At 40.1% G+C, this 24,406-nt stretch overlaps 1 protein-coding gene across 11 annotated transcripts in view; it reads right to left on the bottom strand.

Moving 5' to 3' along the window:
* The window catches only part of BTBD10 (BTB domain containing 10), a 91,199-nt gene extending 84,360 nt beyond the window's left edge, over positions 1-6,839 (bottom strand). For 6 of the 11 annotated variants that reach the window (XM_055091663.1, XM_055091664.1, XM_028501408.2 and 3 more), the window contains exon 1: positions 6,674-6,839. The gene's annotated coding sequence lies outside the window, so the exon portion shown is untranslated. Of the gene's footprint in view, positions 1-6,097; positions 6,121-6,242; positions 6,313-6,639 lie in introns of those variants that run through there. The other 5 variants (XM_028501409.2, XM_024118984.3, XM_028501412.2 and 2 more) reach the window with 4 other exon arrangements.
* Between the last annotated feature and the right edge of the window lie 17,567 nt (positions 6,840-24,406).

The following is a 24,406-nucleotide window of genomic DNA, read 5'->3' on the forward strand; positions in this document are numbered from 1 at the left end:
ATTTCAAACTACACTACAAATCAAAACAGACACACAGATCAATAAACAGAATACAGAACCCAGAAATGGACTCACACTTATATGGTCAATTAATCTACAACAAATGAGGCAAGAATATACAATGAGTAAAAGGCAGCCTCTTCAATAAATGGTGTTGGGAGAACTGGACAGCTACATACAGACAATCAAAGTGTACTAATTTCTCATAGCATATACAAAGACAAACTCCAAATGGAATAAAGACTTAAATATAAGACCTGAAACTATAAAACTCCTAGAAGAAAACATAGGCAGTAAGCTCTCTGACATAAGTCTTAGCAATATTTTCTTGGATCTGTCTCCTCAGGCAAGAGAAACTAAAGAAAAATAAACAAATACGACTACATCAAACTAAAAAGCTTTTGTACAGCAAAGGAAACTATCAACAAACTGAAAAGGCTGCCTACTGAATGGGAGAAGATATTTGCAAACAACATATCCAACAATGGGTTAATATTCAAAATATACAAAGAATTCATACAACTCAACATCAAAAAAACAAACCACCCAATTAAAAAATAGGCAGAGGACCTAGACATCTTCCCAAGGAAGACATACAGCTGGCCAACAGATACATGAAAAGATCACTAATCATATTAAAACCACAATGAGATACCACCTCACAACTGTAAGAATGGCTATCATCAACAAAACAATAAATAACAAGTATTGGCAAGGATGGAGAAAAGGGAACCCTTGTGCATTGTTGGTGGAAATGTAAACTGGTACAGCCAGAAGGGAAAACAGTATAGAGGTTTCTCAAAAAATTAAAAATAGAACTGCCATATGATCCAGCAATTTAACTTCTGGGTATTTACCTGAAGAAGACAAAAACACCAATTTGAAAAAATATGTGCACCCTATGTTCACTGAAGCATTATTTACAATAGCCAAGGTATGGAAGCAACCTAAGTGCCCATCAATAGATGAATGGATAAAGAAGATGTGGTATATAAATACAGCGGAATATTTTTCAGCCATTAAAAAAAAAAAAAGAAACCTTGCCATTTGCAACAACATGGATGGATCTAGAGGGTATTATACTATATGAAATAAGTTAAATACCATACGATCTCACTTATATGTGGAATCTAAAAAACAAAGAAAACAAAACAAAATGAAAACAGACTCACAGATACAGGGAACAAACAGGTGGTATCCAGATGGGAGACAGGCGGGGGGTTGAAATAGGTGAAGGGGATTAAGAGGTACAACCCTCCGGTTATGAAACAAGCCACAGGGATGTAATATACAGCATAAGGATATGGTCAGTACTATTATACAGTAAGTTTTATTGGGACAGATAGTTAATGGACTTATTGTCATTTCACAATGTATGCAAATGTCAAATCACTATGTAGTATACCTGAAATTAACATAATACTGTACATCAATTATATTTCAATTTTTAAAAGATTACTAGAATAACAGATATCAGTCAATGGATAGTCAATGCCAACATGAAAAGCAAAAAAGAGATTCCTACTATTCATTGTGAACTAGGATAAAAAAAAAAGAAAAAAACTTTTGTAATTTCCAGTGGAAGAGTCATATTGTCAAGGCTGTAAATAGCCATTTGAATTTGTTCCCTACAAATGACATAGCTAGATGTAAATGTAAATTCCCCTGATGTGTCTTAAGATCACCAGACAGTATGCTATTTTCTGAGCATAAACACAGTACAAAGTGCTAATAAGTTATATTCACTTTACTATTTACGTAGCACTTGTGTATATTTTATTTCATTTCATTCTTAAACTCCTGACAATTGTGTTCTATCTCCATTTTTCATGTGAGCCAACAACAGCTCAGAGTAGTTAAGTAACTTATGTCATAGATCTACCAGTCGGCTTTAAACACAGATCTAAGTGATCCCAAATAAGGTATTCCAAGTATGATTACAATGAAAAGAAAAGTATGATTACAATGTTAAATGACCTTAGAAAAGTGTTATTCATAGTTTCTAATCAAGTACTTCAATTAGTACTTCACTATGACAGACTCTCACCCTCAACCAAATAACAAATGTTAATTTCAGTTCATGATGAAAAGTACTAATAGACCATTCATTTCAACTACAAAGATAAAAATTACCATGTAATCAGATAGCTTACATTTTTAAACAGAAAAATATAATTAAACTATTAATTAGGATTTTAAAAGATGCTTTTATTGGCAGATACCTTTTAGCATCTTACAAATCTTCAGAAATCTTCTGTGACATAAGGTCACATATTCCACATAAAATCTTTCCTCTTTAATGTCAAGTTTCTACTATTTCAAGTATTTTAGCTCATTGTATTCTCACTGCCTACATCGAACATTTACCAACCTCTTAATCCTCTCCCAAAGAGCATCTCTTTGAATTCTGATTGCTTACCTTCCATCTCTGAGCTCTAGATTGCTACCTGCTTAACAAGGCAGGTCTCAGTTTCAAGATGCCAAAGTAAACCAGAGCAAGACACAGCAGGGAAATGCAACATTAGATTAAACCCTAATAAACATTCTATCCAAGAGGAGACAAGATTTCAAAATAGTTCTTCCATTAATGAGCATTCTTCTCCCTTATTGTGGGTTTATAACCAACAAAGAAACAAACAAAGGAGTCAGACAAAGATAAAAATATAGCTGAAATCAGTGGCCAAAAAAGCTACCTATTAACTTCAATTGTAAATTAAACTGAGAACTGTATACGTTTCATTTCCTTCTCCCTCATAGGGTCCAGCCTGCTCAGATAAATCCACCCTACAGGGGAGTAGAGAATGTTATGTCCTAAGAATTGAGAGCTCTAAAAACAGAACCAGATGTCACTGATCAAAAGCATACTCAATTCCTTCTCCAGTCCTCACCTAATCCTTCCTTGAGAGGGCATCTCACTCGAGTTGAAAGAAGGGGGAAAGCTACTTCCAAGAGAACTTCCTTACTTTACAAGTCATGTAGAAACATGGGGAGAGGAAAATGATGGTTCTTCCTTCAACAAACATAATCTCCAAAAATACATAACAGATTCTTCAGGATGCTTTTTAAACTCTCAAAGAGGAACACCTCACAGAATACACATCTTCTCTTGTTTCACTTCCCACACCAGAGAGATGCAGGGATTGGGTGAAGAGGTATTAGACTAACTTGACCTAAGAAGACTGGGCTAAAAGTAAGAAAACTAAGTCTGCAAACTCCCAAAGTAGTCCTGATTAAAAACCAATATTCTATTTCTGTTACTCTAGGAGGTGGGTCAACAGATGAATGGATAAAGATGTGGTGCATATATACAATGGAATATTACTCGGCCATAAAAAGGAATGAAATTGAGTTATTTGTAGTGAGGTGAATGGACCCAGAATCTGCCATACAGAGTGAAGTGAGAAAGAGAAAAACAAATACCGTATGCTAATGCATATATATGGAATCTAAAAAAAAAAAGGTACTGATGAACCTAGTTGCAGGGCAGGAATAAAGAGGTAGACATAGAGGATCACAGAGGATGGACTTGAGGACATGGGGTGGGAGGGGGAAGCTGAGGCAAAGTGAGAGTAGCAACGACATATATACACTACCGAATGTAAAATAGTTGGCTGGTGGGAAGCAGCGGCATAGCACAGGGAGATCGGCTCCGTGCTTTGCCATGACCTAGGGGTGGGGTAGGGAGGATGGGAGGAAGGCTCAAGAGGGAGGATATGAGAACATGTGTATGCATGTGGCTGATTCGCTTTGTTATACAACAGAAACTAACACAGTATTGTGAAGCAATTATACTCCAAGAAAGATTAAAAAAACCAATATTCTATGTAGTCTTTGCATAAGTTATGATAAATTTAGTTGTAAAAGGCAGAGCTCTTTGTAAAACTGCACGGTAGACTAAGTGGTACTTGACCATTTCTATCTTCCTTTTTCAAACTCTCTCCCTCACCTAGCCTCCTTTCTCACCCTTACTCCCATTGAAGACCTTCACCTTGCCTTCTATAAGCCGAAGATTCACTTCTTTCCTAGGACTGACCTCTAAACTCCCATTCCCCACAGCCCAACTGAGTATGAATCAGATTATGTGATTAAAGTACTTCCCACTAATGGGTAAATGTGGTTTAATCCACGGGGTTCAATTCCACAAATATCATTAAGCTCGCCTATGTATAAGGCACTGTGTTTAATCAAAGTACCTATTCTTCTTACAAGAAAAACTAGCTAACTCAAATCAATCTTGTAATGGACGAAGTAAAAGAGAAACACATGAGTGCTTGCTTCACCTCACTTTCCCCTTCCCATTTCTTCCCATCTCGATGCCCCTCCCCCCTACCCCATCGGCCACGGAATAAAATCCAAGGAATCAATATTGCTTCCAATAAAAGTCAATGATTGGGAAGACACAGTGGGATGGTACAGCAAACAATAAACATTCAAAACCATAGATGAGTCAGTAGAGTTCTCCTAGATTTATTTTACATATTAATCGCAAATACAATAAAGGGCTTCTCAATAAATCAATTCCCTTACAAGATACCTTTGCTTTGCTCAGAACCCTCAGTTATTAAACCATATATACTGAGAGGGTTTTTCCTCAGTTATTTCCACAGTTAAAATACTACTAAGTATCAGGTCAACCTGCCCTACCATATTTAAAGGCTATTAAACTTGGCTATTAAACTCACCTGTTTTCAATTACAGTTGACATTTTCCCCCAAGTACTCCTAGGTTTGAAATTCCAAACTAATTGGCATACTTACTTTAAATCTTTTTTTTCCAGTTGTAAAATTTATTAATTCTTACTCATAACACAGGTCCAAACTTGGAGAGCAGGATACAACTACTGACAGGTTTGGGTTTGCTTGGGCCACGTGAAGTTATTTTTAACTGTTTCAAGTAGTTGTCAATATTTTTAAAAGTCAGGAGAACTGCAAGCAAAAATTTAGATTTCCTGTGTTCTCTTGAGAAGGCTGAAGACTGGGCCCATATTCATTATGGCACTGATCAGGTGAACGTGAGAAATGGATATCCCTCTTAGATGAGGCATAAACTCTTTAGTGTATTTCACTCATTTTTATTTTCATATACCTAGTATATGGACGCATGTGAGTTTGCTGTTCATAACCTATTCCTTTGAAAGGTGCATAATATTTTCCAGATCACTTCAACACTTCTATAAGTCACCTAATGTAAAAAGCCACAAAGCAGGACATACTGGTTTGTAACTTCATGGTTAATAATAAAAAATTTTCACAAGGCTTAGAAGAAAGGTTGAGAAAGAAAAAAATTCAGACAGGTGGGTGACATACAGAATGTAAAAAGCCCACCTGAAAGTTTTCTTGGGAGAAAAAAAAAAGGTGAAATCTCAAAAACATTGCCAAGACACTGAAAGCTTTCCTGACTTCATGGTTCCTTGCCATACTCCATGCTTCAGAACCTCCCTTCCCACTTTGTCTTTATGTGTAACAATAGCAGTTAGGTCATAAACTCTGAGAAATGTTAGGAAATTTATGAAACACATTTACACCTTCAAAAATAATTCTCCTCACACACTTTTTTAACAGTCTTTATCCACCATCAAATCCTCTCCCAAGTATTTTCTACTGCTTTCCGCTTTGTATTCTAATGACAACTACAGTCCTCATTTTCAAGGCTTGGGCTTCAGTCCTGGACCGGCTCTCCGGTACAGAAACTTTTCTGGCCGGTAATAGTTGCACTCTTTATTATATCTCTTATACCAATTTCTACAATCTATTTCATTCAAAATTTATCTGTAACTCCTCCTCTAAAGTCTTGATCAAATTGTAGGGGGGGGGGTGTACCCAGTTGTCCAAAGAAAATCAATATACTGTCATTTTTCTCTGATATTAATTTAAATAAAAAGCATGAAGACTCTTCAAGATTAAAAAACATTTAAGTAAATTTTATATGCTAAGTGCATAAAGCGACAAGCGAGTGATGCTCTATCTTTAGCATGTCTGGACTAGTGACTTCTCATCATGAACTCAAAACACTGAGGAGAAAGATTAGTAGGAAATCTGTGAAGCCCAGTGATGGTCACATTGCGCCCATACTAACAAATTACTAAGTGATGTCTCACCTCCCTGCACCCCATTCCCGAGGATAAAGGGTGTTAGGAGACTTGAATCTGAAAAATAAAAAAATAAGCAGCTTTTCTGTGCAAGTTTGGGGTAAACAAAGCGTTACCGCACGTGATACCGTTACAGCATAAAACGACGCAACACCTTATTGGGGTCTTCTCACTCCTCTTCACCCAAAGCAAGACTCGGGCCACCTTAGCTCCTATTGTGATGCACCCTCCTCAGGACCTCGCGGCGTTAACCCAGGATGACAGAAAAGGGGCGGCGCACACTGTTCCTCTGCCCTGGGAAGGAGGGTTGAGGGTATCGCCTTCATCTCTGGGGAAAGGCCTCAGGACTCCCAACCCAAAAACAGCACCTCCGAAACCCAACTCCCTTCCCTGCCTCTCCGAACTGGGCGCCAGCGGCCAGAGCCCAGAACCTCACCCACGGTCCCCTAGCAGGGTCCGGGACGTCCAGACCACCACCAGAGCAGTCCGGCTCTCAAGCCCAAACTCGCCCTCCGCCCCCACCAAAGGCCAGCCTCCAGCACCGCCCCCACCGAGTTCTCCAGCTGAGTCCAGTCACCCTCGAACCTGTAGTCCCCCTTGAGTGTCCAGGCACAGGCCGGGGCCAGCTACACCTCCGCTTCCCCCTCAACTGGATCCCTCCGGAGGTGTCTGAGGCAGCGGACGCTGAAGCAGCTGCTGCTACAAGAGCCGCCCCGTCAGGTTACAGGCCGGCTCCTAGGCTGCTTCTCGCGAGATCCCGCGGTTCGAAAAGGCGAGATTAGCTGAGTTCTCGCGAGAATGGTGGCTCACCTCGCAGGAGTTGGGCGGGGCGCGGAGAGGGCGGGCAGTTGAGGGAGTGGCTGCATGGGGTGGGCGTTGAGCCTGGGGGCAGGCGCCGCAGAGTGTAAGGCGCGGGTCCTCACAGACGTCAGGTCGGGATCAACAGCGAGCCTCGAACCTGAGTGGCTGCGAGCAGTTATCCCCCAAATCTTTGAATCCCACGTTTTTCCTTGATTTACTGTCACCGTTAGAAAAAAGCGGACAGCGTCTCCAGCCCAGAGTTGGAGAATACCTCAAGGACGCTGAGTTTACTCAAGGAAAGCGTTTCCCTCAACTGAGCGAACTCCAAACTCGCCTTTGGCGGCTCAGCTGGCGGGTATTAACCCGCCTGGGTTCAGGAAAGGCGGTCCTCGTGAGGGCCACCTTCTATTTCCTAGCGTCAGCAGCTGTTTGTTTTTAAACGCTGGGTTGGCGGGAACCGGTGTGCCATCTGGAGCTCTTGCAGTTGGGCCCCTGTGGAACGTCGACAATAACTGGATGGGGTATTATTGCTCCTTGTGGCAGAAGGTCGCCAGTCATAGAGTTTCAGTCACTCAGCTTTACTGAGCCTACTGTGTGTTACATGCTGGACTACACAAACAGAAAAATGAAAGACACAGTCCCCAACCTCGAAGCTCACACCCTGGGGGCGAGACCCACCCGAAAACAGATAATCCTGTTACACTGTGATAAAGGCCGAGCTGTGAGCTGAGAGGGAGGAACCAGCTCGGCCCGCCATGTTGAGGAAGCCTCCACCAGGGAGTGACATTTGAGCTGAATCTTGAAGGATGAGTAAGAGTTCCCCAGTTTTGAGAAGAGTGGGAGGAGCGCTGCAAGCAGAGGAAGCCAAAAGGAAGAGGACCTGGTTTGAGTAATTTGCTATGAAAACAGATTTTGCCAGAAAGAACTTTGCTGAAAAGCTTTTAATCACTGTTGAGTTGGGGAGAGAAAACTCCCTGGCTTCTACATGTGCTAACCAAAATGTTTTTCAAACCAGTGTTTATGCTAAGGAGATGAGCAGTTGAGCTGCACAGTAGAGGATAGTGAACATCCTCGTCCTCATCTAAGGACACTACATGTGAGAGACCTAAGGGAAACACATTTTTGTCGTAGTATCCCAAGTTATTATCATTGCTACATTCTGCTAAAGTGGAAATCTTTGAAGATTTCTAAGACAGAAGAAGAATCTAATAGTTTTGTAATACAGGTGTATCTCATGGAGAAACTTCAAGAAAACCCTCAGGCAACAAAATAACAAAAACTCCATTGGCCTTATGTATTATCATAGCTTTCTTCTTTAAGATAAGATCAAGAGAAGTAGTTCTATAGTCCAAGTTTTAGTGAGGTCTGTCAAAGAGGAATTATTTCCCTATATCAAAATAGAAGCTATCATTTCCTAAAGAGACACCCTGATATTCTACTATAGGATTTCTGCCAATCTCCCTTTAGACATATTATTTTCATATTATTATGAATATGTATACTATAGCGACATCTGGCTCACCATACTAATAGAAAAAACAATAGGTCATAAACAAATACTGAATCATTACGTTGTACACCTGAAAATAATATAATGTATGTCAATTATACCTCAATTTTTTTAAAAATTAAAAATTTTAGAAAAAGTAGTTCAAACTCTGTTGTGAGCTAGTCAGGTGCTCTGCTTAGCATAATTCACACATTCTATTCCAAGTTCTAGGAATTTTCCAGGAAACATTGGAAGAATTAGTGCAAGATTTCAGATGAAGTATGGAAACTTTATTCCATGCTGGAATCTGGTCAAATCATTTAAACTTGCTTTGAGGGGCCTATAGTTCATTTTATTCTGTTATTCTTTTTTTTTTTTAATTTTTTTTGGCTGCATTGGGTCTTCATTGCTGCACAAGCTTTCTCTAGTTGCAGCTAGCGGGGGCTTGCTCTTGGTTGCAGTGCGCGGGCTTCTCATTGCAGTGGTTTCTCTTGTTGCAGAGCATGGGCTCTAGGCATGTGGGCTTCAGTAGTTGTGGCACGTGGGCTCACTAGTTGTGGCTCACGGGCTCTAGAGCGCAGGCTCAGTAGTTGTGGCGCATGGGCTTAGTTGCTCCGTGGCATGTGGGATCTTCCCAGACCAGGGCTCAAACCCGTGTCCCCTGCGTTGGCAGCAGGTTCTTAACCACTGCGCCACCAGGGAAGCCCTATTCTGTTATTCTTGAAAGAATGAAAGGAAGAAGGAAGGGAAGAAAGAAAGAAAGAGAAAGAAAGAAAGAAAGAAAAGAAAGAAAGAAAGAAAGAAAGAAAGAAAGAAAGAAAAGAAAGAAAGAAAAAGAAAAGAAAGGAAGAAAGAAAGAATAGTAAAGCTATCACTGTCATTCACTTAAAAAAATTAACCTTTCAAATATTAATTTGGGAGCATGGTAGCAGCTATACATCTAGTAGGTAATGCCATTGATCACAGACTGCTTTGCACAATAATTTATAAATGCTAGCTCACTGAATGAGCTAAGGTACAGATCCTTAATGCAAGTCTTCCTTCCACAATATCAATCCATGTATCAAAGAGGTCAAAACAGAAATAAAGAGAAGTTTCATAGAGAAACAATGAATGAACAAGTTCTTTTGGTTGTCTATATTATTGTACTTCATAGCATGCTAACACAAGATTGTTTCAAAGCAGAGGATAAGATGGACCTCTGGTTAAATACTTGTTCAAAGAATTAAATGATAAGCCACATACCCAGAATCCTATTTAACTTTAAAGCCTGGGATTTCTTTGTACTATGGTTTGAGCACATTCACCTAATGTCAGGAACAGGAAAATCATACACACAAAAAAAAGTATATCCCTATTCAGCAAATATATGTATTGATCAAGTCCCTGTGTAAGAATACTAGGGGAGATACAGACATTATTAATATACAGGTTCTACTGAAAAAAAATAAGATGTGTAATTAAACAACAAAAGGAAAACAAGTCAGGTCATACAGAGATAGAGATAATATGCTATGGGAGGTCAGCGATAGGAAAGATTACTACCAACTGAAGATATGAAGAAGGTGCAGAAACAGGAGAGGAAAGGAAGGTTGTTTGATCTGGAGGTCTTAAAGAATAGATAGGAGTCTGGCTTGAAGCTATAATAGGAAAGGGCATTCCTATGGAAAGATCAACAAAGGTATGTATTTAAATAGCTAAACTCAGTATTTTGTAAGGGCAACAATAAGCGATTAAAAAGAAAGACTACAGGACTTCCCTCATGGTCCAGTGGTTAAGACTCCATGCTCTCAATGCAGGGGGCCCGGGTTCCATCCCTGGTCAGGGAACTAGATCCCACATGCGCAACTAAAAGATCCCACACGCTGCAACTAAAGATCCCACTGCGTCAACGAAGATCCTGCATGCTGCAACTAAGACCCAGCACAGCCAAATGAATAAATAAATATTTTTTAAAATGAATAGGAAGATTGAAATTGGGACAAAAAGATCTTGGATATTAGATTAAAGTAGGAGTCTGTACACTTTTTCTGTAACTTGTTAGCTTGCAATAGAGTGAAATCTCAGACTTTTTACAGCTTTTGACAAATGCTTTTAGGCTTTTTTTGTGTAAATTGACAAGGTGATGTATGTATAAATGTAAAAGTTCTATAGAATAGCCAAAAAGAATTATGAAAAAGAAGTACAAAGTTGAAGAACTTAACACTTCAAGATTTCAAAACTTACTACAATGCTATAGGAATCAATATGGTGTGGTATTCAACACTGTAAATCAACTATACTCCAATAAAAATTTTTTAAAAAGATGGTGTGGTATTGGCAATAAGCTAAGCATATAGATCAATGGAATAGAATTGAGAGTCCAGAAACCTTACATTTATGGTTGATTTTCAGCAAATGTGCCAAGACAATTCACTTCAGTGAGGAAAAGATAGTCTTTTTAAAAACAGGGTGTGTGGTGCCAGGACAATTGGATGTCTGTATGGAAAGAAAAAAAAAAAAAGATAAAACAAACAAAAACTTAGATCTTCTCCTCACAAAGAAATTAACTTTAAATGGAACATAGACCTAAATATAAGAACTAAAACTATAAATTTGCTTAAAAAAATTAGAGGAGAAAATCTTCATGACTTTGGGTTAGGCAAAGAGTTCCTAGATATGACACCAAAAGCACAAGGCATAAATGAAAAAATTGATAAATTGGGCTTCATTAAAATGGAAACGTTTTGAGTTTATGCTTCAAAAGACAGTATTAAGAGAATGAGGGCTTCCCTGGTGGCGCAGTGGTTGCGCGTCCGCCTGCCAATGCGGGGGAGCCGGGTTCGCGCCCCGGTCCGGGAGGATCCCACGTGCCGCGGAGCGGCTGGGCCCGTGAGCCGTGGCCGCTGGGCCTGCGCGTCCGGAGCCTGTGCTCCGCAACGGGAGAGGCCACGGCAGAGGGAGGCCCGCATACCACCAAAAAAAAAAAAAAAAGAGAATGAAAAGACAAACCATAGACAAAGAAAAATGTTTGCAAATCATACAGAGGACTTGTACCCATAATACATAAAGAACTCTTACAACTCAATAATAAATAAGACAAACAACCCAATCAAAAAATGGCAAAAGATTTGCAAAGACATTTATAGGAAGACATACAAATAGCTGATTAGCACAGGAAAAGGTGCTCAATGTCATTAGTGATTAAGTAAATGTAAATTAAAACCACAATGAAATACCACTTCACACCCACTAGAATGGATGTAATAAAACATCAGACAATAACAAGTGTAGATGAAGATAGGGAGAAGTTAGAGCCCTCATACAGTGCTGGCATGCACATAAAATATTACAGCCACTTTGGAAAACAGATTGTTAGATTTTTTTAAGTAAAATATAAAGCTATGATACTATACAGCAAATAGCAAAAAAAATAATAATAACTGAATTTTAAAATGGGCAAAGGACTTGAATAGACATACAAATTTGGGAACATTCCTGGGTTCTCTATTCTGTTTCATTGATCTATGTGTCTGTTTTTTGTGCCAGTATCATACTGTTTTAATTGCTGTAGCTTTGTAGGGAGTGATACCTCCAGCTTTGTTCTTTCTCAGAATGTTTTGGCTATTTGGGATCTTTTGTGTTTCCATACAAATTTTAGAATTGTTAGTTCTAGTTCTATGAAAAATGCCATTGCTATTTTGATAGGGATTGTACTGAATCTATAGATTGCCTTGGGTAGTAAGTTCATTTCAACAATAATTATCCTTCAAATCTATGAGCACAGTATTCTTTCCATTTGATTGTGTCATCAGTTTCTTTCAACATTGTCTTACAGTTTTCTGAGTACAGGACTCTTACCTCCTTGTTTAGATTTATTCTCAGATGTTTTATTGTTTATTTTATTGTTTTTGATGTGGTTGTGAATGGGATTGTTTTCCTAATTTCTCTTTTTGATAGTTCATTGTTAGTGTATAGAAATGCAACAGATTTCTGTATACTAATTTTGTAAACTGCAACTTTACTGAACTCATTGATGCATTCTAGTAGTTTTTTTGGCAATGTCTTTAGGATTTTCCATGTACGGTATCATGTCACCTGCAAACAGTGACAGTTTTACTTCTTCCTTTCCAATTTCTATTCATTTTATTTCCTTTTCTTGTCTGATTGCTCTGGCTAACTAATGAGTTCTTAAGAAAGACACAAAGCAGTAAACTATAAAAGATTGAGTACTTTGACTACACTGAAATTAAGAATTCTTATTCATCAAAAGACACTATTAAGAAACTGAAAAGGCAAACCACAACACGTACAATATATTTGCAATACAGAAAACTGACAAAAACATGGTATTCAAAAATAAATAATGTTCGGCCTTCCCTAGTGGCACAGTGGATAAGAATCTGCCTGCCAATGCAAGGGACACAGGTTCGTTCCCTGGTCCGGGAAGATCCCACATGCTGCGGAGCACCTAAACCCACGTGCCACAACTACTGAGCCTGAGCTCTAGAGCCTGCAAGCCACAACTACTGAAGCCCGCATGCCACAACTACTGAAGCCTGTGTGCCTAGAGCCCGTGCTCTGCAACAAGAGAATCCACTGCAATGAGAAGCCCCTGCACTGCAACAAAGAGTAGCCCCTGCTCACCACAACTAGAGAAAGCCCGCGTGCAGCAACAAAGACAAATAGATAAATAAACAAATAGATAAATAAACAAATAAGAATTTTTAAAAATAAAAAATAAATAATGTTCATAAATCAACATCAAAAGACAAACACCCAAAAAAGAAAATGGAAAGGAGAATTGAATAGGCACTTCACAGACAAAGAAACCCAAATGGCAAATAAATATATGAAAAGACACTAAACCACACAAGTAACCTGGGAAATCAAATTAAAAGAACAATGAGATGCCCATTATATTGGTAAAATTTTGAAAGTCTTGCAATACTTGGCATTGGCAAGAATGTAGAGCAAGAGGAACTTCCAAACGTTCCTGGAGGCATGAGATATAAACTGTTACAACCACTGTGGAAAATAGGTTAGCATCTCCTAGAAAAGTTGAACATGCAATTCCATTTCTAGGTACATATCCTAAGGAAACTCTTACAGGTGTAAAAGACATCTAAAAGAACGCTCATTGTCAGTAATAGCTCAAAATTGAAAACAACCCAGATATCCATTAAGAATAAATGCATAAATAAACTGAAGTATACTTTACAATGAAATACTACACAGTTAAAATAACTACAGCTACATGCATCAATAGAGATGAATCTCACAAGTGAAAAGAACAGAATGCAAAATACTAAATATGGTAAATAATATGGTAAATTTGGACATTTTGTCCAAAACCAGACAAAAAATTTTTAAGATATATACACACACACACACACACACACACACACACACAGAATATTATATACATATATATATATATATATATATATATATATATATCAACTGTGATAGAGATGTCACCAAAACCTGTGCTTTCCTAGTATAGAGTTGTCACTGGGAAGTATCTACCCAGCCAGAGACTACATTTTTCAGCTGCCCCACCCCACCCCACTTTAAAATATTAGGTATGGTTGCATGACTATAATTAATGAAATAGGAAGAGATGATGTCACCTTTCCAGGCCTGGTCAGTAAAAACTTCCCACATGGCATTCCTACCTTTTCCACATACAGTTATCTAGAGAGGAGACAACCTTAGAGCTACCATGGTAGAAGTTGAGTCTCTGGCTACCCTATTGAATTGTTCACCTGCCCAGTAATATAACATTCCAGTAATATTATGTGAATAAGAAAGAAACTTCTATTTAATTTAGGTGGTTATATATTTGGGATCTATTTTTTACAGCAATTTGCTCACCCTAACCAATTCAGAAATGAGTACCTTTAAATGGGGTGCTGACTGGTAAAAATCTAAAAATATGGAGCAGGGGCTTAGCCATAGTGGATGGTGAGAAAATAGGTGCCACAGGCTGGAAAGACAGAGCCTGTGCTATGCAACAGCATATATTTGAAATATATATATTAGACTATCCCATCTAACCAAGGGATATTGACTTTCTATAAAGAAAAGCAAAAGAATAATGATAAACATAAAAATAAGGAAGTGAGGATGAAGGGGATATGAACAGGGAAGAGCTTACAGGAATTTCTGAGGTACTAGCAATATTCTATTTCACAATCTGAATAATTAGTCATGGGTGTTTTTTCCTTAAAAAATCTACATATATGTACAACAAATTTTTAAAAATAAATTTATTTATTTACTTATTTAGTTTTGGCTGTGTTGGGTCTTCGTTGCTGTGCGTGGGCTTTCTCTAGTTGTGGCAAGCGGGGGCTACTCTTCGTTGTGGTGCATGGGCTTCTCATCGTGGTGGCTTCTCTTGTGGAGCACGGGCTCTAGGCACAGCTCGGGCTTCAGTAGTTGTGGCGCACAGGCTCAGTAGTTGTGGCTCGCAGGTTCTAGAGCGCAGGCTCAGTCGTTGTGGCACACTGGCTTAGTTGCTCTGCGGCATGTGGGATCCTCCCGGACCAGGGTTCAAACCCGTGTCCCCTGCATTGGAAGGCAGATTCCCAACCACTGCACCACCTGGGAAGTCCTGTACAATAAATTTTGTATGTACAATAAATTTTACTATTTTAAAAAGTAAAAACACGTCAATATCAAGTAGATTTTATTCCAGGCATGCAAAAATATTTAATTTATTACATTAATGGACTAAAAGTGAAAAGTTACATATTTTTGGAGAAACAGCATTTTATAAAGTTCTTTTATAATTTCAAAAGACCCCTTACAAAACTAGTTATAGAAGGGAATGTCATCAATATGTTAAAAACCATTCTCTTGTTGAGAAATTACATACACATTCCCATTAAGGTCCAGAATACGATAAGGAAACCCAGTAACATCATTCATTAGCATGGTACTGAGGTGCCAGATACTACTATAAGAAATGAAAAAAAAAGTGTAATCACAGGGAGAAAAGAGATAAAAGTGTCATTATTTGAGATTATATGATCATCTACATAGAAAAGCAAATGTAAACAAAATATAAGCTATTAGAATTAATAAGACAGTTCAGCAAGTTTGTTGGTTATAAGAGAAAATTAGGAAAATGAACAATGTTTCTCTATACCAAAAATAACCAATTAAAAAATATAATAAACATTTAGATACCTTTCACAATAAACCATACAGAATTTAGCAATTAACAAAGGATACATAAGATTTTTCTAGAGAAAATGTTTAAACTCTATTTAAAAGGTATTAAAGGAGTTCAGAATAAGTGAAAAGGTTTACTATGTTGATGAATAGGACGATATGATAAAGATGACAATTCTTCCTAAAATTAACATAATTTTAATACAATCCCAATCAAAATTGCAGCTGGATTTTTTTAGAAGAGAACTCAACAAACTCAGTGTAAATATTGAATGGTAGAATAAAGGTCTATAAAGAAGGATGTGTGTGTGTGTGTGTGTGTGTGTGTGTGTGTGTGTGTATACTTTATACTGCAAGAACAAATACATCAATATAACAGAATAAACACATAGAACTCAAAAATAACTATGTTAGTAACATCAGCAAGATGGTGGAATAGGAAGTCCTAGGCTTTGGTTCCTCACAGAAACACTGATTTAGCAATAATATACAGAGCAAAATACCTTTATGAGAAGTCTAGGATCCAGTTAAGAAGTTGCAGCACCCCAGAGAAGCACAAAACTAATAACAGCCATATTGAAATGATGGCCATGGCAGAAAAACTCAGAAAAGAATCAACACATTTCACCTGCCTGAACTATTTCCAAGATCCCTGTTTGACATTCTGCAAACATAACTTTTGTTTCTCCTGTCTTAAGCATCAGGACAGTCTCTTCTCTTGTCCCCAGTGTCTTGACATCTCCTAGATCCAGAGGATCCAGACCAGCATGGCCCTGGGGAAACTGGTGACTGAGATCTAAGTGATGATGTCTGTGCTGAGATTCTATGTGAAAATGACTCTAGCTCTGGTTATAGCCAGTGACTTCCTCTTATTCTCTTAATGACCTGCAGAGCATTGAATATGGGTAGGTTCAGACAAGACAACCAGAGAATGCCAAAACATTTATCTCTGCTTCTTGTGTGCTGGGGTCATCCTGCTTCACCTCTGGCTGACATTATTAGGAGGTGGAAGTTGGAGAAACACTGGAATTGGCTGTGGTTGTTTGCAGGGATTCTGCATATCATGATTGCCCTTTCCTGGTACCTTCAGGTCTGGGGTTCTGGGTTGTGAGCCTCAGGAGGAGACATTAAGTCACTGCCAGTACAGAAAACCAGGACTATTCTCCACGTGAACTCAAACTTACAGAGGTGAGGATTTTTCTGGACTGGGACCTGAAAGACATTTTATTTATTTATTTATTTATTTACTTTTAAAAATTTATTTATTTATTATTTATGGCTGTGTTGGGTCTTCATTTCTGTGTGAGGGCTTTCTCTAGTTGTGGCAAGTGGGGGCCGCTCTTCATCGCGGTGTGCAGGCCTCTCACTATCGCGGCCTCTGTTGTTGCGGAGCACAGGCTCCAGACGCACAGGCTCAGCAGTTGTGGCTCACGGGCCCAGTTGCTCCGCGGCATGTGGGATCATCCCAGACCAGGGCTCGAACCCGTGTCCCCTGCATTGGCAGGCAGATTCTCAACCACTGTGCCACCAGGGAAGCCCAACCATTTTATTTTTCAATGCCTCTGATGGTTTTCATTTATACATCTTCACGAATATTGAGTTGGCCAAAAAGTTCGTTCAGTTAGTGAATACACTGTTCAAAAAGTTCTTGGTGAGAATGAAAAATGTGTCTTACCTTGCAGTCTCCTGTGCCCACCCTTTTTCCCTTGGATCTCAAGAGAAGGTGAAAATGTACAACCCATGAAGATCTGTGCCAAGAATGCTACAGATGTTGTAATTTGGCCACAGTCCTTTCAAAGAGATATGTGATGTCTTGTCCCCAAAGAAGAGCATATAGGGTGCCCCCAAGCTTTCCTGATATTACCAGGAGTTTATATGATTGAGAAAACTAAGAATTACAAAAACAAATAATTGATTTTAAAACCTAACTTAATTCTACATACTGGGCTTTGCTCAGGATGATGTTGAACTAGACCCAGGAGGCTCACAGTTTAAGGTGTTGACCTAAAATAAACTTAGTTATTTCCCCAGCAAAAGAAAAAAAAAGTTTATTTGGGATAAACAAAGAATTGCAATTCAGGGTCTGCAACCATGGAGAGCAATATGTAAGTCCTCACATGGCAAGGGAAGGAGAACTCTTTCACAGAAGGCAAAAGGATGCTGGGAGGGCTATAATAAACAAACAGTCCAGGGCTTTTCATTGGCTGAGTTGTTGCCAGGAAAGAAGAGGAGGACTTTCTTCTTCCAGTTGGGCCCTACTTTGGTAGCAGGGCATGAGAGCTCCCTCTTCTGGTTTCCTGACTACTTGAGGTTTCTGTTTATTAATTTTTTACATTTCCCTCTTTTAATCAAGATCTTTCTATGAAAGTATCACTGATCGAGTCAGGTTTTCTCGTTTCAGCAGCTCCCTGTCCCTCAATGCCAGGAAGGACTCTTCCTGGGTATAATGTCTCACATCAGAGGGAAAGAACACAGAGTGGAAACCTATTGAAGTCACATTTGAGTAACAAGGAGGGTAAGAGAGAGAACTCCCAGGCACTTTTAATTTAAAGTTTTTATATTATCAAGATATCAGGCATTGGAGATCACCTGAAGCATTACGTCATCATCAACGGTTTGGCAGACAAACTTCCGACAGGCCTGGTCCAGAGATCTTTGGAAAGCTATCTCATCAGATATTGTCTGCTTCAATTCCAGGAGATCTTTACTTTCAGGTCACTAGATAATGTGCAGTTCCAGTCAGTGTTTGGTGTTTTCTTTAGGTGTGTCACATGTTCTCAGAGTCTATTCCCTGGAGTTTGGCAGCACAGGATTAGTTTGCAGTACCTGATAGGGGCCTTTCCAGCAAGGTTGAAGAGAGTCTTTCTGGAGGTGCATTTTCCAATTGACAAAATCTCCAGTTTGCAGGGTAGGATGCTTAAGGTCTTCCTCTCCCGAGAATGCACTGTGAAAAGATTGCTCTATCAAACATAGTTATTTGTAGTAGAAGCAATTAGACCTTTGCAATATTGGAGTATCATTTCTTTCATCTCTTGTGGGTCAAAAGAGGCAGGAGCCAAGTACACTGGGCATCCTCTGACTATCCCAAAGGGTGAGAGTTTATGAGTTCCAAAAGAGGTAGGTCTGAGATTTAGAAGGACCACCAGCAATACTTTTGGCCAAGGTATTTGGAAGGCCTCTACAAATTTTGTCAGTTGACTCAATAATGCTGTGTACCTTCAACTAAACCAGAGGATTGAAGGTGATAAACACATTGAAATTGTTGTAAAACCAGCCAAACAGAGCAGACTGGTTGAAGTACATGAACAGTAAAAATGGGTTCCTTGATCATTATGAAGTTTAAGAGGAGTCCCCCAGGTAAGGGTAATCATATCCAAAAGGACTTTAGCCACAGAACAGGCAGTAGTCCGTCAGTCCAGTGTGAAAGCATATAGACCATGACTAAAACATATGTATATCCATGAGATGGGGGAGGTTGTATGAAACCCATTGGCCAGAACTCAAACGGTCCATGAGGCAGTTTAAAATGTCTGAGAGCAGTACAAACAGGCTTCCTGGGTTGTATTTAGAACAAGTGGGACAAGTGAGGTAGGCACTATTTTGTGACTTTGTTCATGTTTCTCCACCAATACTGACTCATGAATGCTGTCATTTTATGAATAGACCAGTGGTTTAATGCATGTACAGTGGTTAGCAATGGGATTTTTAGAGTTTCTGGTAGGACTAGAATGTTGTTTGGTTTGAATCAGAGCTTTCTCTTTTTTTCAAACCAACAATTGTGAATTTTCAACCTTGTTTTTTCTTTTCTGAGGCCAACTGTTGGGCTTCTCTAGCCAGTTTTTCTAACTCATCATTTGGAGAAATATCTCTTTGGACCATGACAGAGGTCTGATTGCTCTTGGTTCCTTTAAGGGCAGCATTCCTTGTGGAAATTCCAGCATGGTGATTTACCTTCCAGGAGTCAAGTTTAGAATGCCCTGGAATCTTGGGACTTCCCTTGTAGTCCAGTGGGTAAGACTCCGAGCTCCCAATGCAGGGGGCCTGGGTTTGATCCCTGGTCGGGGAACTAGATCCCGCATGCATGACGCAACTAAGAGTCCACATGCCGCAACTAAGAAGCCTGCATGCTGCAACTAAAAGACCCCGTGTGCCACAGCTAAGACCTGGCACAGCCAAAATAAATTTTAAAAAAAATAGAATGCTCTGGAATCTTAATAACAGCTAAAGTGGTGGGTAAAAGCGTTACATCCAACAATTCCTGAACAAAGGGGCCATTTAAAATTTTATATCTGCTGGAAGAGATGAAGCCACATTGCTTGTAAAACATTCCAAAATCATGAACTACTCTGAAAGCATATCTGTTATCAGTATATATATTGAAGTTTTGCCCTTGACTAAACTACAAGCCTGTGTAACAGTGTATAATTCAGGCTGTTGGGCCAAAGTAGTCATAGGTATAGATGCTGCCTCATCAGTATCAAAAGGAGTTGCAATAGACTGAACAGCACAGTATTTGCCACTGTCACCTTTTAAATAAGAACCATCAGTGAACCAAGAAAAGCCAGTGTTACCCAGAGGAATTGCCTGTAGATTATCACCAGGAGTCAGGAGGTGATCCATCAGTGTTAGGCAGTCATGAGAGATGTCATTGGTGATGGTGGGAAGGAGAGTACCAGGATTAAAGTTATTACACTGTAAAAGAGTTACGTGAGGAGTGGTTAACAAAAGGGCTTCATAGGAGTTGAGGGGGCTCACTGAGAAAGGTTGAGTGCGATGAGAATTGGGGAGGCCTTCTACTGCATGAGGTATAAAAATGGGTAATGGGGGGCTTCCCTGGTGGCGCAGTGGTTGAGAGTCCGCCTGCCGACGCAGGGGACACGGGTTTGTGCCCCGGTCCGGGAAGATCCCACATGCCGCGGAGCGGCTGGGCCCGTGAGCCATGGCCGCTGAGTCTGTGCGTCTGGAGCCTGTGCTCCGCAACGGGAGAGGCCACAACAGTGAGAGGCCCGCGTACAGCAAAAAAAAAAAAAAACATGGGTAATGGGGATCCCACAATAACTTTCTTGGTGGCCTTAACCAAAAGGGCAGAGACGGTAATTGTTCTAAGGCAAGAAGGGTATCTCCATGCCACAGGGTCCAGTTATTGGCTATAATACCCTATGGGTCAATGGTGGTCCCAGTGTTTTGGGGTGAGTACCCCCAAGGCATTCCCTTCCTTTTCATATACAAAAGGAAAAAGAGAATTTGATAACTGGGATGTCCAAACACAGGCAGGTTCATCAAACTCTCCTTTAAGGCCTTAAAAGCTATGTTGTCTGGTTCTTCCCATCAAATTGGATTGGAGTTGTTATTGCTTAGTAAAACATACAGAGTTTTGGCCATAAAAGAGAAATTTGGAATCCAATTTTGGCAACAAACAACTAGCAGTTGGCACTTAGTTTTGGGTTTTTGGAAACTTAGGACACCACGAAGTCTATCTGGATCTGGGTGTGGCCCTTGTTCTGATATCAGATGCCCTAAATATGAAACCTGGGTTTGGGCAAACTGAATTTTTTCCTTGACAATGTTATGTCTCTTTAAGGCTAAAAGCTTTGACATATGGATGCTGTCTTCCGGTGAAGAGGCTTGAGAAGGAGAGCACAGAGATTTCCTTCACATGTTACAACAAAATTGAACTTCTAGGGAACTTTTTATCACCTGGATAAGCCTTCAGGATTTGTGAGAAATAAGTAAGGGCTGAGGCGTTACTGCCCATGTGGATTGTTTTTCTTCCCAAGTGAAGTAAAAAAGGTATTGGCTAGGGGACTTCCCTGGTGGCACAGTGGTTAAGAATCTGCCTGCCAACACAGGGGACACGGGTTCAATCCCTGGTCTGGGAAGAACCCATATGCCGCGGATCAACTAAGCCCGTGCACCACAACTACTGAGCCTGCACTCTAGAGCCTACAAGCCACAACTACTGAGCTCACACGTCGCAACTACTGAAGCTCACACGCTCTAGTGCCTGCGTGCTGCAACTACTGAGCCTGTATGCTGCAACTACTGAAGCCCACACGCCTGTATCCTGTGCTCCACGACAAGAGATGCCACTGCAACGAGAAGCCCACGCATTGCAATGAAGAGTAGCTCCCTCTCGCCACAACTAGAGAAAGCCCGCGCACAGCAACAAAGACCCGATGCAGCTAAAAATTAAAAAAAAAAAAAGGTATTGGCTAGTTTCATCAACTGGAATACTAAAGAATGTACTGCATAAATCAATTACAGTAAAGAAATTGCTTCCAGTGGGAGTGGATATTAGTAATGGATATTAGGAACAACAGGGTGTTGAGGGATAACAATGTTGTTTATTGCTCAAAGGTCCTGGACAAGCATCCACCCTTGGCCCTTAGGTTTTCTCACTAGCAAACTGGGAGTATTGCAGGGGCTACTGCAAGGGATAATGATGCCTTGGCCCTTGTAATCTTCTATTATGGGCTTTATGCTTTGAAGAGATTCTTTCCTATAGAATATTGATTAATTCTGAGCAGAGGTTTTGAGAGATCTATTTGAATCTTGATGGGAGGTGTGCTGTGAATTTTGCCAATATCAGTTGGAGATTTTGCCCATAACAAAGATGGTAGCTGAATCGATAGGGACGAATTATCAGTGTTTCCAGAATCAGCTCTAGAATCATTAGAGATGGAGCAAATAAAAGATGTCAAGGGGTCATTTAATTCACCTGGTTTGTTACTTCAATGACTACTCTCAAGTTCTAGAATTATTTCTATCTTTGCAATTCTTTTTTTTTTTTTTTTTTTTTTTTGCCACACTGTGTGGCTTGTGGGATCTTTGTTCCCTGACCAAGGCCCTTGGTAGTGAAAGCGTGGAGTCCTAACCACTGGCCTGCCTGGGAATTCCCTTTATGATTTTTTTTTCTCCCTTTGGAAGTAAGAAATTCCAGCATGATACTTCTCTAAGAAGTCTCAGCCTGATAGACGGATGGGGTTGAGGAACTAAGGAGAAAAAGGTATGTATCACTCAAAGGGCCAAACAAAAGGAAATAGGTTCAGGGACAGGCATCTCTTGAGGTTGATTAGAGATCCCCAGTATTTGAACTGTTTTAGTACTTCGAGGCAGGGGCTATTTCATAGTAGTGGAGTCAAGCACCGAGAGTGTGGCTCTCGTGTCAGTTAGGACTGGAAGAGATTCATACTCAATCTGGAGAGACGTTTCTCCAAGCAGATTAAGAGGGATGATTGGGAAGAGCCCCTGTAGTTTCTCAGAGCCCCATCATTGAGAATTGAGAGGACGTTGGAAAGGCTTGTAAGAGGGCTGAAGGTGCCTAAAGCACTTAAAGGCATGACAATCTCTTTTCCAGTGTCCTAGCTTTTTGCAATAATAGCAGAAACTAGGAGGGTTTTGTTTTTGTTTAGCGGTTTTTATTTGCTGGAGTTGAAGAATTTTAGTGTGGTTTTTTTGGTTTTGTTTTTTGGGGGTTTTTTTGGCCACTCCACGCAGCTTGTGGGATCTTAGTTCCCTGACCAGGATCGAACCTGGGCCATGGCAGTGGAAGCGTGGAGTCCTAACCACTGGACAGCCAGGGAATTCCCTAGTGGTCTTTCTTTTAGGTGAATCATCTAGAGTGCAAGAGAGCAAGTTTGTCAGATTAACTAAGTCTGGAGTGGACATATTTTCCCATTCCATCCTGATCCTTTTTACTAGAAGGGAAAGGTTCTGGTTCAGCCCATTAATAAACATAGAGTTAACAGCTACCCAGGTGGAATAAACATCTGAAGGAAGACCAGAATTTTCTTTAAAAGTAATCTGAAGTCAATTGTAATAGTCACGAACAGATTCATCTGATTTTTTTTGTGCAAACCTAAATTTTGCTGCAATCAACAGGCTTTGGAAAAGGCCTAGGAGTTGCTCCATGAAGTTGCCTAGCAACTGTCCAAGGTTGATTGTATAATAAGTTAGCAAGCTGGTCTCCCAGTTGTGATTCGAGAGACTTTCAGGATTTTCCCAATTAGCAGTTTTCATGCAGTGCTGGACCGGGCCTTTACCAACAAGCATGTGATTTAAATCAGAGAAACAAGGTTGACAAGTTTGAAAGACTATATTAAATTCCTCAGCAAATCTGTGAAGATCTTCGGTTACTTTGGGAAAATATTTGACTGTGGCTCGCAGTTTAGCTTTAGTCCAGGGAATATAAGAAATTCAGGGTTTAGCCTCTGGATCCTCAGAAGGCTTAATTTTAAGGGGACAGGTTCTGATAAGTTCAGACGAAAAAGGAGTGGGGAGGGTTTCAAAGAAATATGAAAGTTCAGCGAGAGAATTAGTACGGGGGAGCTGAGGGTGTGGAGGAGGTGTGGGTATAGAAGTATAGAAGGGAAGGAGGAAGATGGCGCCGGAGGTGAAGCCTGAGCATAATGAGCCAAGGAAGAGGAGAATGAGGCTTCGGAAGCCGTTTCATCTTTCTTTAATTGCTTGTTTGCCTCAGTTAATCTTAAAATCCTATTTTGCAGAGAGGCAATTTTAGGGTCCTGGTGATATTTGGAGGCCTCAAAATACCAGTCAAAATAGGCATTTCATTCAGTTTTGGAAATCTTAGAGCTATGGTCGTCCAATTTGGTTTTAAGAAAATTGAGTCTGGAGATTTCAAAAGCTCCCCATAAAGCCCATTGATATTCTAAATTGTCTTTGGTTAAGTCAGTCTATTTTTAAATTTGTATTTGTATTTGTATTTTTTCATTTTTTGCGGTACGCGGGCCTCTCACTGTTGTGGCCTCTTCCGTTGCGGAGCACAGGCTCCGGACGCACAGGATCAGCGGCCATGGCTCACGGGTCCAGCCGCTCCGCGGCACGTGGGATCTTCCCGGACCGGGGCACGA

The sequence above is a fragment of the Physeter macrocephalus genome, chromosome 16 (assembly GCF_002837175.3).
Source record: "Physeter macrocephalus isolate SW-GA chromosome 16, ASM283717v5, whole genome shotgun sequence".
NCBI lineage: Eukaryota > Metazoa > Chordata > Mammalia > Artiodactyla > Physeteridae > Physeter > Physeter macrocephalus.